The sequence below is a fragment of the Etheostoma spectabile genome, chromosome 12 (assembly GCF_008692095.1).
Source record: "Etheostoma spectabile isolate EspeVRDwgs_2016 chromosome 12, UIUC_Espe_1.0, whole genome shotgun sequence".
NCBI classification, from domain to species: Eukaryota; Metazoa; Chordata; class Actinopteri; order Perciformes; family Percidae; genus Etheostoma; species Etheostoma spectabile.
In genome coordinates this window covers 13540250-13558874 of record NC_045744.1, presented here as the reverse complement: position 1 = coordinate 13558874, position 18625 = coordinate 13540250, and positions in this window count along the sequence as shown.

Here is an 18625-nt window from a genome sequence, read left to right as displayed (position 1 = left end):
CCATAAACAGCAATTAGTTGTTTAAGTCATTGAGCAAGGAAAGGCTCTTTCCAGTTTCTCAAATGTGAAGACTTGCTGCTATAAATTCTTCTGTAATAAATAAAAGAATAAATTTAATGTGGTTTGTCAGAAAAAAACAGTTGATTAATAGATAAATTAATCTATTGCTTCAGCAGGTTTGGGGCCCTAAATTGACCATTTAACATAAATCTATTGTGCCTACTGATCAAAGTGCTAACGTATATTAAGACACTATCTGAAGCTGCAGCCTTTTCCATGTTAAGGCAGTCTAAAGAAACTATCTCTGTGGGTGAGGTCTATCTGGAATGCTAATAATCGTTATTTGGCTGTGGCAATGTATAGATTATTGGCTTTTGACCATACCCATTACCTTGTCTAGACCTTTGTCTGTGTTTGCCTTTCCCCTTTGTCCTTAGTTATTCCCTTTTCATTATATATTTCCTGTCCTTGTGCGTCCTGCAGCTGCTGCCCTGTAGAAGCACTCCGTTCTAAGTTACATAAGCACATGAAATGCTCTTGAGTGGCTAAAAAGCAAAAAATAAATAAATAAAAGCAAGTGGATTATCTGTGACTCATTCCAACGTTTGTGAACACTTGAAGAATTTTCTAATTTTTTTTTGATTATCTTTGAAGTGACAGTCATGCATACTAATCCCGATTTATGCTAATGTGCCGCTCCCATTCCTCCTCTTTGAAACCAAGGCTGAAGATATTGGCATCTGGTGGTTTGCATGCATGTGTGTGGCAATGGAGGGTCTAAAATATAAAATGAAAATAGACCAGTGTGATCTGTTGGTTTGAGTGTGTAAATGCTGTGCCATGGATGCCGCTCATTGGCCTAGTGTTGGAGAGGCTAATTAACAGCAAAAGCCTGCTGGTTTGGTTGCCAACACCAACAGAAGGGCATGTTCCAGATGCCAGCTGGTATCTGGAGGGTGACTGCTTTTAGATAAATGGAGAGGATATAGTAGAGGGGAAGCTGTAGAAGTACTCTTTTAAGGGCTCACAGTTATTTCATACAAAATTGGCAGCCACAAAGCCAACCCCTTTTTTAAGAAACATTTTATTTATTCCTTTTAGGAAGATTATTATAAAGTTGAAATGATATTTTAATTCTCCTCACTTTTTGTGTGAGAAAATATAAAGCTAGCAAGCTAGGCTAATTAGCTTACACCCAGTCAGTGGAAACTGTAATCTTATTCATGGGCCCAGTTGTGGTGATGGCAAATGACCAGACTGTCAAAACACGTCAGCAACCAACGCGACCGCTAATGTCTGAAGTGAAAATTGAAGTGATATTATGAACTTTTTGCACGCCCACACAGATACTGTACCAACCAAATTACCAGTAGCCTACTGTCATCCAAAACCAAAAATGCAATTCCCTTGGAAAATACTAATGTAGTGGAAACTTTACTGCTAAAATGGTGGAGTAAAGAAGAGTTGGCCCTGAGGTTTAAATCGAACAAATGCAGAGGGAAATAAATCTCTTTGGTGATAAAGAAGAAATTTAAACTATCAGTTTAATTACAAAGGGAAGCTTCCAAATGTTACCTACTTGACTTGTCTTTGAGTAAAACTCTGCATTCCTATCTGCTCATTTTACTGCAATTTATATGTGAGACTCTTCATCTTTGCAGGTACATTAGAGTCATTTTGACATTCTGGAAAGAGACTGCCAATGTCATTAAGTGAATATTAGCTAACTCTGGCACATTAACATTTTAAAGAGCCCCTATTATGCTTTTTTGGGATTCTTCCCGTCTTTCAATGTGTTATATAGCTTTTTGTGTATGTAATAGAAGTGTAAAGTAAAAAAAACAACCATAGAAGTATAAAGTAGTAAAAACAACAACAACCAAAACCCCTATTTTACTTAATAGAGCTTTCTCTTCCACAGACAGCACTTTTTCTTAACTTCCTAAAAATGCCTTGCTCACATCCCTATTTGGAATTACTCAATTAGTGATGTTACTGATTGAGAATGCCAGCCTAGTCTTCTTTTTTTTCTTTTTTAAGTTATTTTTTTGGGCATTTTTAGCCTTTATTTTTTAACAGGACAGCTGAAGATATGAAAGGGGAGAGAGAGGGGGGATGACATGCAGCAAAGGGCCGCAGGTCTGAGTCAAACCCACTACGTTGAGGAGTAAACCGCGTTATATGGACGGCTGCTCTACCAAGTGAGCTATCTGGTAAGTGAGCTATCTTAGCTATTTGCTAAGCAGGAACGAGAGATTGGAAAAACCTGATCTGCTCGTGCGTGAAATTAACCCATGTGCTAGCAGATCATATATCGTAAGACTATTTCACATTGTAATTTTTATTTTTTGCATGTTCGTGTGCTGCTGCATTAAAGAGCATGGTGTGTGCGCGCTGTGTACGAGCTTAGGCACATTTTAATAATGCGCTATTAATATAACAGTGAAATGTTGTGTTATTGACTTTAGACTAGGTTTTTGTTGGTCAACGGCGCGATCATTTTCCGCTGCCTCAAGATAGCAATACACCAAGAATGCACCTGAAAACCTCTCCCTGTAAAACCTGCACGCCCATGGGCGCACAGATGGGCGCTGGTGCATTTGCTATTTAAACGATGTGTATGCTGGACGACTGCGTCGGTTTAAACTAGCAAAGACAGTAGGGCCAAAATGATAATCACTATTATTTTTGATCCATATTGTGATAACGATTGTTTGATTTTAACCAAAATATATTTTATATTTTATATTTTTTTCACATAGGCTATTTATAATTGCTTTCACATCCATATTATGCAATGACTCATTATGAATGGGTCCAGCATGGGGCGAATGGCGGGTCAGCGGAGATACACACGTCGTATGTATGAAATGTCTGTATCGTCACTGCGCTGCATTTTTATGAACTATGATGTTCTGGCCATGGGTCACATCTTTCGCCCAGGTCCTGCCGGCTCCGTCACACACGCTATTACTCTACAAACTGAAGTTAGTTGCATTCAATAACTTCTTCTGTGTTTTTCGCCGTGGCCGCTGCGATAGCGGCTGTTTACCAGCGGAAATACCAGTTTGCCTCTCACGCTTAACAATATACAGCTTTTTTAGTAACAATTAAAACTGTAGACAAATATCAGAAGTGTGGACCGGCGGGGCTGCGCGGAGAGAGAGTAGAGGAGAGATCAAACACAGGCACGGCTTTACAGAAGAAATGGGTCATGGAACACAAAATGAAACCCTATCAATATAAACAACATTGCACCGGTGCGTTCTAGAAGAAAAATATTACTTGCACCCTAGAGCCTTGTGAGCTAACAGACACTAACTAGCACCAACTAGCACTGGTCAATGCTGTTGTCGGAAAAACAACACAGACGGGACAAAATGTTGCGTTTACTGGTAAACCTTGAGACCGACGTATCATCGACTGCTATCTGTTGGGAATTTTCCTCACGTTACTATGTCCTCCGTGACTGTCTACATCTAGAAACTAAGCTGTGCGGTGCAGGGAACAACCGGAGCGTTCTATGAAATGACGCATTTAAAAAATCGTTCGATCACGCAAATTTTATCATGGGAAGCCAAAATCGTGATTGTGATTTAAAATTTGATTAATTATGCAGCCCTAAAAGACAGTTGCGTCGGGCTTTGCCCTGCGCTGCGCCGGGTGCAACAAAGGGCCCAATATGTTTTTGAACATCAAAGCATGTAAACCTTTTTTAGGTTATTCTAAGAATACAAATATATGCTGAAAAGAAGTATGATAGGGGCTCCTTAATTTTAAGTTAAGTGCAGTGTCCATGACATATAAATTTAACTGATTTTTACCTATCTAAAGAAATGAAAAATTGTAATTTTCAGCTGTTTGGCTGATAAAGTAATGTTAAAAATCTGAATGGGATGTGTTTGCTTTGTTCATAATATATTGTGGGCTTGTTCTGAAAGTATTTTTCCCCCAATCCCAATTTTTTTCTTCAGTGTCCTCAATGCTACTAAACCTAGAAACACAAGACTCGGGATGGCCATAGGTCAGAAATGTTATTCGTAATAAAAAAATAAAATCGGGAGAGGATTTAAATAAACAGTGGATTACCAGAGTCCCTGCTAAATACAGTAAGTTTGAAACAAAGAAACAAAAAAGGTGTAACTACAGCAGACCTTTCAAATACAGTTAAGGCTTAAACAAAAAAAGATTGTTGTGGAGTAGAGATTGTATCACTTGAGGGTAAATGTTTCTTTCCATTTGCTTTTTTAAATCAATAATGGAACTTGGTAGTGAAGAACTTCTTACATAAATAATTCCAAGCATCTGTGCTTGCATTGAGATGTCAGTCAAAATATTTTGCCCTTGAATGTAAGATGAGTTAACAACCCTTGACAGAGTATTTGCAAACTCAGTAGAGAACAATGATATTTGTTTGAGTGCAAATGTCTTGCAGTAATACCATTTTAAGCACGCATACTTACTTATTTAGCCTGAATTGGGTCCATGGTGTATCTTGCTTACTTCACAGAAACAATGCCATATCAATAACATGCAGTATTGAAGATATCCAGTATAGTATTAGTAGCATGATTCAAAAGGTTTGCTTTTCAGGTTCAATTCCTGACCATTGTGCTTCCTCTGTGAGGACAGGTTGCGTGCTTGGTTTTCATTTCTGTAGTGCAAAGTCTTATGTCTGGTTGGGGAACATGAGCCAAAACTAGTTATCTGGGTGATGGCAAACAACTCTTCAGATTTATAGTCAAGCTGAATAACACTGTGGTTCTCCTGTCTAGCAAACCCAAGGCTTGTCTGACAAGAGAACTACATCTGATATGTCAGCAGAGCACTGTGCTCTCCCTCATGGCACTGCAGATGTAATGATTGCTTCTGATGATAGTTATGAAGTAAAGTAAACCATCGCTTTCACAGAATTGTTCAGTTTTCACCTTCTTCTGTTGTTTTCAAAGGTATTTTGAACAGCTTGAGTACCAACATTATCCTTTTTTTCCATCTGTTGTGGTCCTCATTCAGCTAATGATGACAACCCTGCCTACAGAGAAAGGGGCCAACACTCAGGTGGTCCACTATTGATCAGCTGAATTCGGCACATATTCTATCTTTGTCAGCTGAAGAAGCCATTTATAACAGCATGTAAAAGAACCAATGGCTGCTCTGGAAACAGAGTGTTTGACAAAGATTGTACTTGTCCCTTCAAAAAAACATCTAATTATCATGAAAGTAAGGCTTACTTCTGGTAACATTTTTATTAACTCATAAGCATTTAGCTCATCAAATTAGGAATACTGTAAATTAGTTACATAGATCCACAAAACAAGAGATAAATATCTTTTTGTGTAAACCTCTTCATAGAATGTAAAATATTTTAATCTTTGACAACAAGGAGATTTTAGCTAAATAACTTACAATGGAATGTAGTAAAAGTAAATTGTATACTGCCCTGGGTTGCTGTAATAAAAACCTTTACACTTTTAGTTGGGCCTGGTTACCTTCCTTGTCTCTACAATATGTACAACATATACATAATTTATATAAGATTATTTACAAATATGATCATACTATTTATGGGTAAGGATAGTGCTTTTAGTTGCATTATATATACCAGTGTGCCGTAATGGTTTGCTCAGGTGTTTGATTCATTTACACCCTAGGGACACTACAGTGGGGCTCAAAAGTTGGGCACCCCAGGTAAAATTTTTTATTAATGTCCATAAAGAAGTCAAGAAAAATCTCCAAAAGGCATTAAATGGCCGATTAGACATTTGTATAATATGTCACAAAAAGGTAGATTTTATTTCCATCATTTACACTTTCAAAATAACAGAAAACAAAAAAAATGGCATCTGCAAAAGTTTGGGCACCCTGCAGAGTTAATACCTTGAACTGCCCCCTTTGGCAAGTGTCACAGCTTGGAAACGCTTCTTGTAGCCAGCCAAGAGTCTGTCAATTCTTGTTTGAGGTATCTTTGTCCATTCTTCCTTACAAGAGTCTTCCAGTTCCAGTTCTTCCAGATTTCTGGGCTGTCTGTCACACACTGCTCTTTTAAGGTCTGTCCATAGATTTTCAATTATGTTGAGGTCAGGAGATTGTGAAGGCCATGGCAAAACCTTCAGTTTACGCCTCTTGATGTAATCCACCGTTGATTTTGAGGTGTATTTAGGATCATTATCCATTTGTAGAAGCCATCCTCTCTTTAACGTCAGCTTTTTACACAGATGGTACAAAATTATGGTCCAGTTTAGCGTCCAAAATTTGCTGACATTGAATCCAAACTTTTGCAGAATAAAATCTAACTTTTTGTGACATATTGTACCAATGTCTAATTTGTCATTTGATGCCTTGTGGAGATTTTTTCTATCTTGTCTAGGCTTTTTTATGCACATTAATACAAAGTTTTAGCTGGGGTGCCCAAACTTTCAAGCCCCACTGTATATAGTGTATATTCACTCTATGGGATTAAAGTGAATAAGAGAATAATTTATGATTTGTTTGTTTTTCTAGTGTAATGTCACATAGTTGATATGTATTTGAATGTTTGATTTAACAGACACTTTGCAATGCTTCTACAGTATATCAAGCTGTCCAAAATAGACATTTCATTACTCAAACATTAACTTGAGTTATTTACCACAATAAATTAAGCCCTGGCATTTGTGATTCTATCCGCGTTGCCTTTTTGACCTCTATAATTTATTTCTTAACAATAATCAGGATGGGTGTGGAATGACATTTTAAAAAGCAACATACTGTATGTTAAACTTCAATCATAAACATTATCTTAAATTTTTGTGGATGTTGTGTTATGGGAATGATATTAGCTTTATGGCAAACAATTCATAGAAACCTGAGAATTCTGTGGTTTACACACTTGACAACACAAGTTTTCAGCTTGTTTGCCTGCTTTTAAGTGGGGACCCTTGATCTATTCATCCAGCCCCAGGATCTGTAATATTATATGCTAGTTGGAGTGTAACCGTTTACATGGTCCTGTGCAGATGTAGTCATCGGTGAAGCTGCCTAGGGTATGCCTGTGTTTACCATCCCACCGATATTCATCTTTAATCAGCCAAGGCCACAGATGGATTAGCAAACTACATGTAGAGCTGTGTCCAGACATTAACATGCTCCCCTTTCACCGGTAGAGAAGAGATGTGGGGAAAAGAAGATAAGGTCAGCAGTTAAATATTATCACTAGCCACAAGAGAGAGGCTTAGATTTGGTGGAGGAAGGCAGGGAGGTAGCCACTATGCTTAAACTGCTCCGTAAACGCCAATAAACGTGGAATAACAAGGGGCCCTTTACAGCCACGGCGGTTTCCTTCGGGCATTACTCTAACAAAAACTATGACCAGGGTAAGGACACATGACAATAAGCATCTCACTTATCCCTTACCTACTTATCTCTATCCATGCCAAATAATACCAGACAAATGGGGTTATAACTGTGATTCACTGGTGATGCTTTAAAACATATTCTGAAATTCTTTTTTGGAATGAAAGTCATGGAGGGATTAAGGCTGAGACTTTCTTTTATTGACCTTTTTTAAATTGGATTGAAATCAGACGTTAACAAGTACAGTGTTGAAATGTGGCAGCAGAGCTGATATATATTAAAACATCACTGTTCAGACTGGGTCTTGTTTGTTTTTCAATCAGCTGTAACACCCATTCCATCTTCTCCGAAAGCCATGTTCACACTCCCATTACAGTGCAAAGCTCATAGTCTATTTCCGAAGTCTGCATCACGTTCGGTAGATCCCTCTAATAAGCACAGGTCAAATAGCCTCCATAAATCATAAAACACAGCACTTTTCCTCTGGTTTCACTTCAGCTCTGCTGTAATGGAACAAGGAGCCAAGATAAATTGTTATTACTGCTCCTGTAGCGGGAACCACTGGTGGAAAAAAAAAATCAATTGTATAATCACTCGTGGAGGAGGGGAGGAAAGGGCGACATTGAAGTGTTCCTCCATTTCAGGTTATTCCTCTCATGGAGGCTTAGCGTTGCTCAAAACCCGGGTAAGGGGCAAAACAGAGCGAAACACTGAGAAAAATGATTCATTCTCAACAGCTCTCATCCAACTCAAGCACCCAGTAGAAAAAACAGATATGAAACTCTTTGTATCTGGCATTTACAGTTCATTTGTTTTTACAGGAAGTAATATTCATTAGCAAAACCAATTTTCCCCCAAGTTCTCATCCTGAATAATAAACAAACTCTTGCAGAGGGCAAAAACATTGTTTCAGCTCAAACTCTTCTTAGCAGTGCTCCAGAAGTATTTTAGGATGCTGTCTTTGTTTGGGCTCCAGGTAAGAGGTGTCATAGTTTGCAGAGCGTGTCGTAATCACTTGCCTTAGGAGAATCCTTCTAGAGAGCTAATCATTACCAGTCTGCCAGCTTGTAGAAGGGGGGCACATTTCTCCTGCTCGTCTTTAGGCTGTTTTTGTCTCTGTGTGACTGCTGCCTGTCAAGCAAGCCACCACTGGCTGAAACGGCAAGTTTACATCAAAGCCACTCACAACACAAGTTCATTTTGAAGCTACAATGAAATATTCAATACTGTAACAAAATTCTCTGCAAAGCGTTTGTTTCCCTGAAAACAAGCTACTTTTTCACTAAGAGCTTTATGCTGCAGTATCATTGCTCACATATAGCTCTCTAAGTGCTCTTTTGTAAGTGAAATCTTGCAGAGCATGTCTGTAACATAGCATTATGATGAACAAATTATAGTATTTAGTAGGGCTGTAACGATACACCAAACTTAGATTTGATTCGGTTCACGATTTTAGACCCACGATTTGATACAAACCTTGGGGGTTCATAATACAACATTTTTTCTGCCACATGGTATCGTTTTGTCATTGATTGTATCCCAGTTTGCAACACAGTAATACAACAGATACCTTATTTATTGATATCGATTGATTTCAATGTTGTTCGATCAAACACAAAGATTCGACCCCATCCCGGTCAGCACTTAACTCCGGTGCTAAAGACGCTAACGGCAGTTTACTGAACCGTTGGGAAACAGACCCAGGCACTAGAGTCAGAACAGCGTCCACTTGTAATAGCTACACCTCCGTTAGCGTTACCGGTGCCCCCTCTTTTGCGTTTAGCCGTCAATACAGTAAGCTAAATTTACCAGACAAAACAGGAATAAGGCACCAAAAGGACTACTAGTTAAAGATGAGGTAGCACTGAATCTGGACAAGAAGGAAAGCTCTGGAAGTTGGAAGGGGCGTGTCGCTATTCTGCCTTCTCCCACCGCGACATAGGTTTTTGGAGCTGAGTGTCGTGATTTTGGTTTTATTTTCCATATTGTTACTGCCCTACTATTTAGTGCCTTTTATATGTTATGCCTAAATGTAAAATCAGTTTAAAGTATATGATTACTTGCAATGTTACTAGTTTCCTACTCTGAATGCCTTAATTTGGTCATAAATATAATATTTGATTTATGAATACATACCTGCAAACGTTATGACATGACCCTCAACCTCAGCTGTACTTTGTGTTTAGTACTAATTAAAGAATGTTAGAATTTTGATAGACTTAACTGAGATGGTTGAAGTGGTGAACTTAACCTGTTTAGCGTTGTCACTGTGAGCGTGTTAACATGCTTCCATTAGCGTTTAGCTCAAACCAGCGCCTTACAAAGTCACTAGCGTGGCTAGCCTGTTAATCCTGTTATATACTGCAGAATGCTGAGTGTGCATGAATGCCCATTCAGAAACAGTAGCTGTGTTTCTTTTGGTGTGTGATGGTTTGATTAATATACTTGAGATGTTTTAAAGGTTGTTTTTTTTTTTGTTTTTTTTTAAGACTTAATCAAAGTCCATACAAATGACTTTGGTGTAAATCATTCTACACTGTTTAATTGGCAGTCAATCATAAATGGATCATCAAAGCATACTTGTATTCTCACCGGGTTCTGAAGAGGATAGCAGCCTTCTTTCATCACACAGTTTTTATAATATTGCTGCACTCTCCAGATGTCGGAAAATATATTTTGTGGTTTATTTCTATCTCTGCTGACATACCTGAAGCTAACTATGTGTTCGCTGTGCTTAAGGAAGTGTGGCAGTTGTATAGAATACAAATCCTACAGAAAAGCATGTCTGCTGCACAGTGTGGGGGTAAAGAAGGAAGTGACCTAAAAGTAGGCCAGCATTTTGATTACTTTTGATCAAATCCTGATAGCTCATCTTTAACATTCACAGCAGCACTTTGTCCACCCCTCAGAGGGACTAGATCAAATTCTCAATTAGGCTTTTTGTAAGTGCGCCATCGACCTTGAGAAGGGCTTTTTTTTTTTTAAACGTGCTTCCTGGTTTGAATATTAAACCTTTGAAGCCACTTGAAGATAAATACTTTGTGAATCACATACAGCAACTGAAGACATGTAGAAAAACAAAATGGCAGATTTTATTGATCGGATTGATGTATGATATGCTGAGCAGCAGCACTTTGTTCTTGCATGTTTCTTATTGTAATAAATTATACAGCTAATCCAGGTAAAGCTATGCAGTCGCCCGATCATATTTTATTTACAACAATGAATTCCAGCAGACACACAAGCACAGAACTGATTCATGGCTCCTAATTTGCCTTTAATGGAAGCCCAGTGTATTAATAAAAGTCAACTGGTTGTATCTTTTTAGGAGTGTTGAACCTTGGGAGGAAATGATTAAATTGGTTATTAAACAGGTAAGATGCTCAAACACTGTGGTGATTAATTCCCCAGGGAGCACCTTTTTACTAATGCATCCTCTAAATAGATGAACGTGATTGTACCAATTTCCACCCTGAGCTCGTCTCTCTCCATCCTAATTCACTGTCAGTCCCCAGTGCAGACCGAGTGGACTAAAACAAAACTAGTGACAGATGTACTCTAGCTTTGGTGATGGTGGGAAAAAATAAAAACTGAAGACACTGAAACTGGAATACTTAGAAATTAATTAAGCTGAAGCAATCATCCAGTGTAGTCAAACGGTAATTACAGACAAATGATCGAGGGATTTATCTAAAAAAAAATATATTGACTAATGTTGATGTCTTTGTGCATCCTACACACCTTGCTTTCTAGCATTAATGCTTTTCAGAATATCAACAAATTAGTTAGAGATTCCAGCCAAGCAGTATCATGTAGGCACTGACTTAGAATATTGGTTTGGTCAGGCAAACATCTGAGCTTGAGCCCAGTAGATTCTTTTTTACAAGCTCATTACATATGGCAAAACGTACTAGCTGATATATTTTTCTAATCATAAAAATTTAAAGACATTTTGTGTTATTTAGCTACTACACTTCATATCAGTGTTTTCACAAGTTTTTATTAATCATAAATACAGCAGTAGGCCTGTCCCTCCCTCTCTTTATTCCACTAGCCTCTGTAACTTGGTGACTTTTACTTCTTTAATTGTTTTCTTCTGAAAAGCTGAAATATATTCCTAGGTTTTTTTGTCCTTATGATAAGCTAAAGGGCTGCTGTACCTACTACTGTACTGCTAAAACTATGCTAAGCTAAATGGCTACTACTAAGCTGTTCTTTGTGAAATGCGTTTTTAATAGGCTTTTGTTTACCTCGTCATCTTGAGTATACATATGCATTTCTCCTGTGAATCTCCTTGTGCGCTGCCAGTGACACAGGGAAAAATTACGATCAAAAGTACAATATAAAAGATTAGGTTTGAGAAATACAATATACTGTATAAAACATGTAATACTGCTTCTGTAAATGGGCCACTTTTGAACCATGTACTGAATGCAATGGGCAACACAATAAGCTATGATACAATAGTTCTGTGGAAAAGTGCAGTGCACTGTGCATATCATAACACTTACTTTAAGGCATATTTCACGAGAGCTGCTATTGAATAAAGTAAGCACTGTGTTAGGACTGTGAATGCCACAAGGACGTCTCAGATATTGTATTTTACATTTGACAAGACTACACTTTGATTTTGTCAAATCAAAATACTTGATGAGTTAAAAAAGAAGCTCTTATAAAACTGCACTATCACAGGATTGAGTCCTAGAAAGAAAAATGTAACTGAATGAATTGAAAAACTGATAAGAGCTGTCTAAGTGGATTGGGAATTTTGCAAGAAGTTCGTACTTTCCTGAAAGCTGAAACCTCCTATGCAGCACCTCAAGAATTCCTCAGAATGTCTTCAAAGGTTTTGGGCCTCGTTCAGTGAAAACAACTGAGAGGAGAATTGAGATTGATGCTCTTGTTTCATAGCTTTAAGAAAGTTATCACAGTCGTCTGTGACTTCTCATCATTTTTAGAGTGGGCGACTTGAAAATGCATACGCAGTACGCCAGGAAGAAGACACACTTTCCAAGATAGTTGGTTCATCAAAAGAAGCTTAGGTGTGTAATCATGGTGGTATCAATCGCCTTGTGACATAAACCATAAGCACCATTGCTTTGACAGCTATGACAGCTCAGTGCCTAGTCAACCTTTTTCAGTAGTGGAACCATTTACTCTAGTCCAGATTTTCATGAAATGCTCTGAGTCCATTGTGTTTTTTTATTGGTAGTTTTGTTTTCTCACTTGTTCCTAGAGGACCATATAATGGCATACTGGAATTGTATAATTGCTTTGAAGCAGTCTGCGTTTTTCTTAGGTAAGTTCAACAAAGTGTAACCAAATGGATGTCTTCCTTTGTGTTAATAGAGTGACTCCGCGTTTCTCTGTAGAGCAGTTTTTGTAAGATTAATGATGGGGGCCAAGCCTTCCTTAAGGCCCATTCATTACCTTGGGCTCATCTCCCTCTAACCAAATATAACATCATGAATCACTATTCTCTCATGCCATGTAGCTGTAAAGACATCTCTGGAACAGTTTACTGTTTGCTTCATTTCCTATTCAGAAAGGTTAAGAAAGAACGAATCGTTGTGACTGGTGATGTGTATGAGCTGTTGTGGATATTAAAAATTGCCTCTGCTACCCTGCCAGTTAAGGAGCGAGACCTGTTGCAAGACAGACTGTCCGTCATCTGTTGTCATGTGGCTCATAGCCTTTTGCTTGTGTAAATGTGCTGTCAGAAGATCTGCCACTCTTCAAAGCATTGTGTTTTTGAAGTGATCTCAGCTTTTGGGATAAAACAGAAGGGTGACATATTGAACAAAATGCCATCAAATTGCAACCTATATTGCATCCAAAGTGCTTGCAAACTTTTGCTGAAAGCAAAAGATGATTGTGTGATATATTTCTGTAGAGGTTTGTGATTGAATCAGGACTCTAGTCCAGTTGGCAACAACAATATTGTTACTGCTGAGTATTGGCTGGCTGCACCAGTTTAAAAAAAAAAAAAAAAAAAAAAAAAAAGGGAGCGAGGCAGAGATGTGATCGAAGTATAATGGAGTTCTTCATAGGTCAGCGCAGAACTATTGACCTCTCAGTGGGTTCTCTATGTCCTCCACTCTTCTGCCACAACATCCACCAGTCATCAGCAGTCCATCAGCCCAGGGTTTCCAGGAAGAGCTGCAGATGGTGAACCATACGTGTGTCCAGCTGCTGCCCTGTCGCACCAATTCCATTCCTCTTTCCTTCAACATTCAGCGTAAACTCTGGCTGCCAATGCTGTCTCGCATCAATCAAAATAGCGAATTGTTGTCTAAACAGATGAGACAGCGGCGTCCAAAATATCTGGGCAACTCCGAAGCGCGTTAGTCTCTGTAACAATGTTCTCTTTATCAGCAATTTCCCTTGCTTATCATGCTTCATTTATTATTCTTTCTTTTTTTCATTTGCATTTTACATTCTGGATATTGAAGGAAACACAGAATTAGAGGTTATCCTTAACATCCCACACAAATTGGATTGTTTTTTGCTTTTGCTGCATATTTTCACAGGAGCAGATTTGTATCCACTGGAGATGGATGCTGTTTTGCCCAGTGGTAAGCACATATTGTAATTCCAGTTGATCCTATAGGACAGCTGTTACATTGTGCGTTCTCTGTGTTTTTCTCTGACAGCACCTCTTTGCTGTTACATCTCTCTTGATGCTTGTTCTTTAGAGACTTTCAAGTGCACTGGCAGATAGAAATATAAATTATCAAAGTTTTTATATAGGTATAATTTAAGATATAGCTGAAAAAGAGGACGCAACCTCAGCATCTTTCCTGGAAGAATTTAAAAGGTGTATTTATCTGTGATTGAATTGTAGTAGATTACCTTAGATAACTCTGGTAACACTTAATAATAATAATAATGATAATACATGAATTATGTATCAATCATGGTAAATGAATTATGTACCATTATTGCACATGTTGTAGTGAGGCTGGTGTTACTGATGCCGCTATCATGAAGCCGGAAATTGCCGGACCAAATAGCAAATGCAAGCAAGCTAAACACGAGCTTGCAGAATTGTCTGGTTCTGGCAAAGTTGTGTTGTTCTGATTGGTTGTTGGTCTATATGATAGCGTCCAGAAGGTATTTTGGTCTAAGCCTGTTGATAAGGGCCTTTGGAAATCGGAAATGAACTGAGAGATTTCAGACTAATTTGCATTTGCGTTTCGGTCTGGCGATGTCTGGCAACAGAGTACCATTTAGCAATCAAATCTTTACTTTAATGTTGAGGACTTATTTTAGCTGTGGATCAATACATGTAATGCTCTAGTGTTTATTTACAGTGGCAGGACAGTGTATGTGGGATTGATTTAAAATAAACTACAGTGCCCATGTTTGCCTTGATTTAATTATCTTGAACAATCAACAATGTTGCAAAAGAAAACAGAAAAAAATTAAAACACAATCAGAATTTACCAAAGACAAAAATAAAATAAAGCACAAGCTCGAGAAGGAGCAGGTAGAAGCAAACTGCATATACAGCAGGGACTAAGGATGTAAATTAGCCTTTGGCTATAATCCTGTATATTTACATTCTTCGAAATGTTCGTTAATATACTACACTGCCCCTTTTTTTTTTTTAAATGAAATAAACTTAAACTTTTTAGGTCCTGCCCCCACTTCACAATATAATTTTATTACAAAACAAATAGATCTGCAAATGCAGCTTACAATATTTCAGGTCTTACAATAACTTAACAACTTAACAAGTCCCATAAATTTCAGCAAATGTGAATTCAAAAACAGATGATTTGTGTGCACATAATACCCAGTGTGATTTATTATCACGGTTGCTCTTTTTTGCAAAGTGCAAATATTTTGTAGGGTTCTTTTGTTAAGCACTCCTGGCCATCTTCATGCAAACATGTTTAATGTGGGGCTTCCAGCACAGTTTATGGTCAAGTACAACACCCAGAAATGTACTTTTAGACTCCTTCAATTATTTCGTTATTATTTACTATTTTAACATATGTATAGTACAATATCCAAATAGTATGCATTTAGTTTTGTTCAAGTTTAAAGATAACCTATTTGAGTCAAACCAAAGTTTAAATATATTAATTTCTTTTGTGACCATTTCTAGCAACCGCTGCAAGTCACCATCATAATGCAGTGCAGTGGTTTGGGTCAATATAAAATTTTGCTGCACGATTATCAACTACTGTTGGAAGGATTGGATTTTGTGCAGACATCCATGTCTACCTCAGAATGAGGCTTAATACCTGTGGTGATCCTCTACCTTCGCTGGTGCCATCATCAGGGCAAACATTTAATTTCAGTTTATGACCAAATTGTTTGAAAACCGACATTCCCGTCAGCCTCAAGTGTACTTTGAGGTTAGTGCTAATTGGCAAAGCATGCAAACAGACTAAACTCATGGTTAAATGGTAAACATTATACTTAGTCTTTTGGACAAAAGTTGAGGTCTATCACACAGGAATAACCTCTAATCATGTTTCAGCTAAACAAGAAATACTTTGTAGTCAGATCATTGTTGGTTTTGATTGCTTTCATGGGATTTGTTGACAATATGTGAAATATAGAAACCAACCTTTTCTTTTTTCTGTGACCATTTGTGCTTCTCCAAGAATACAAAATGCCAGTGTGTTGTTTTATTTGTATTGAAGTGTTGAAGTCACTAAGCAAAGAACTCAAGCCATCTATCTCTGTTTACACTATTGCAACATGACCGTGTGACCACACATCTGACTGCTGCTTTACAGATATATTTCTTTCTGTCTCCCACTCATTCTCTCTCTTGCCTGCCTATTTACTATATGTTTCTGTCAGATTCTTCAGGCAATATCCCTCAAAATCTTTTATATTAGTGTTCCAAACCATTTCTTCTTGATTCACGCAAAAGTTTGTTTTCCCTTCCCTGTCCTGAGCCAACATATAGTTTAGCACAAGAAAAGATTAACTGGCTCTGCTGTGGCTGATGTTTGACAAATAAACAACCATTCTGAAGACAAATGCCATGTGGATTGTTTTAAGAATGAATAGTACAGTACATGTGAGTAAGGTTGTTCACCATTTACTGTCTGAGAAAATATGCGAGGACCTTGACTGCTCTGAAGAGCACCAGCAGTCTGTAGAGAGGATAAGAGACAGGCTTCTGTAGCAATTTGTACTGTTCATGCTACATTACACAAACAGCCGTTGAGCTAAAGCACTCTGAAGAACCTATTTTTATTCAATTGTGCCCTCTATACTGAAGAAGCCTCAGATTTTCTGTCATCAAAGGTTTCTTTTATTTCAAGTTTAGATAAGTTACTGCAGAGGATGCTGTGGAATTAACTTAAAGCAGTGCAGTGTGTCGCTCCCGTCTTGAGACAGAATCTTTGTGTTTGTCAATGAAACCTCAAAACAGTGTCACAACAACCTTGTGTCTCCAATTACTGTCTGTGGTTGGTTTTGGTATAGAAAGGGAAATGTTCTTGGGATGACAGAGTGAACTCATCAACACGGTGGCAGCAGAGGCAGCCAGCATTAATGAATCCTCAACATGAGACACAGAGCAATTATGCCTGATGTTACGATTGTGTTTGTTCTTTGCTGGTGAAGAACCATCCAATTATCAGTTGATCTTAGCATTTCCAGGGGATCATGACAATTGTCACTTGTAATTTTGTTGTCACTCAGATGATGAGAAATGTAACTAAGCAACAAAATGGATAGCTTTACAGGACTGTGCGACACTGGGCCGGTTTGTTTTTGCACTCTAATTATATCTGGCAAGCATGTCAGCATTTATACTTTCTCTTTTTCCTGCCATTGCTTTTTTAGAAATGAAAAGTGACAAATACACAGATGCACTTTTCAGTTGCTTAACAAGCAACAACAAATTAGAGAGTAGGTATTTTATTTGTTTGCGTAAATAATGTAAAATAAAAAAAGAGAGCCTGTATTAATGGTCTTGTTGATCAGTTTTATTTTTGATTGTAGGTTCCTTTTTTTTAAATCTAAAATTCAGGGTAAAAAACTTAAAGATGAAAAGCATGCCCTCATAGTTTTTTCAATTCTGTCATCCATAAATCATTATTAGGATTTTATAAAGAAATCAGCACAGGGTGCTAGTCAGCCCCAGCACTGGTGACTCCCCAGTCTCTGGATGATTCTGCACAGCAGCTTCTGGAAGTGAGTCAACCTTGGAGTGTCGTTGGCACAGTACCTGAACAGCTGCACATTCTCTACCGGCACAGAAGGCGAAAATCCTCCACCTCCTCCTGTGTATGGTTTTATTAATTTAATTTTCGTCTTTTTGGATGTATAAGCATAGGAACTTCTGAATTTGACGATTTATAAGGTGTTTTGTTTGCCTTCGGTATTGTACATGCATTGATAGTGGACATAAATGAACAGCAATTTGCTGAAGTGAGGAAGATCTGCAGTTGAGCGCTTAAGTTATTCAGGCTGTCCAATGACTCCTGTCAGTCTGACTGTCACTCAACTTGAATTCTCTTAGAAGTCCCAGCTTTTGGCTAACAAACCACTAGGGGGCAATATCTCACTTGCATTACCATTCCATTTGTGGGCTGGTTTGGTTTCAGTGTTGGGCTCCAGTTCTCTACACTGTACGCTGTGCTGTCTGTGACTGTTTCCATAGCCACCCTATGTGTGTTGGACAATTGTAGGCATACACCCTGAGGCCAGGCCACATTTCAGAGAGGCAGGAATTTGAACCCGTGGACTGCGAATTATCAGATCCACCCACACATGCATGATTAAATGAGGGAGATGATTTTTTTATTTTTTTTATTTTTTGGGCACATGCTGTCCTCATTCAGGCCTGACCCAGCCTTACTACAGAGTATACCTGAGGGAAATCAAGTGGTGTCACTTCAAAACACATTACAAAAATGTTGTGATATAAACCCTGATTATTTACTGTCAGAAACATGTACTATTATTTAAGCAAAGGAGGGATTGTGCTCAACTTTATCAGTAACTCATAATGTGATTTACCTTCACGCCAACAATTTCTTTTTTTTTTTTTTTAAAGTTGAATATTTCCCTTTTTTAAAATGAATCTCTTTAAATGCTCCCTATAAATCTGCCCTGCTCGTGAACCAATAGATGCTTGGCTTATTTTAAGGCTCTGCTTTTATAACCGGTCTGATGTAATAGCTACATTTATTTCTTTAGTGCCCTTTTTCAGCCGGGCACTTACTTCTTTTCCTATACATAAATGCATTGCTATTTAGATGCTTTCAAGCAGGTGTGCTATTCTAGCAAACAGGAGCTTCCATGTAACGACTACAAT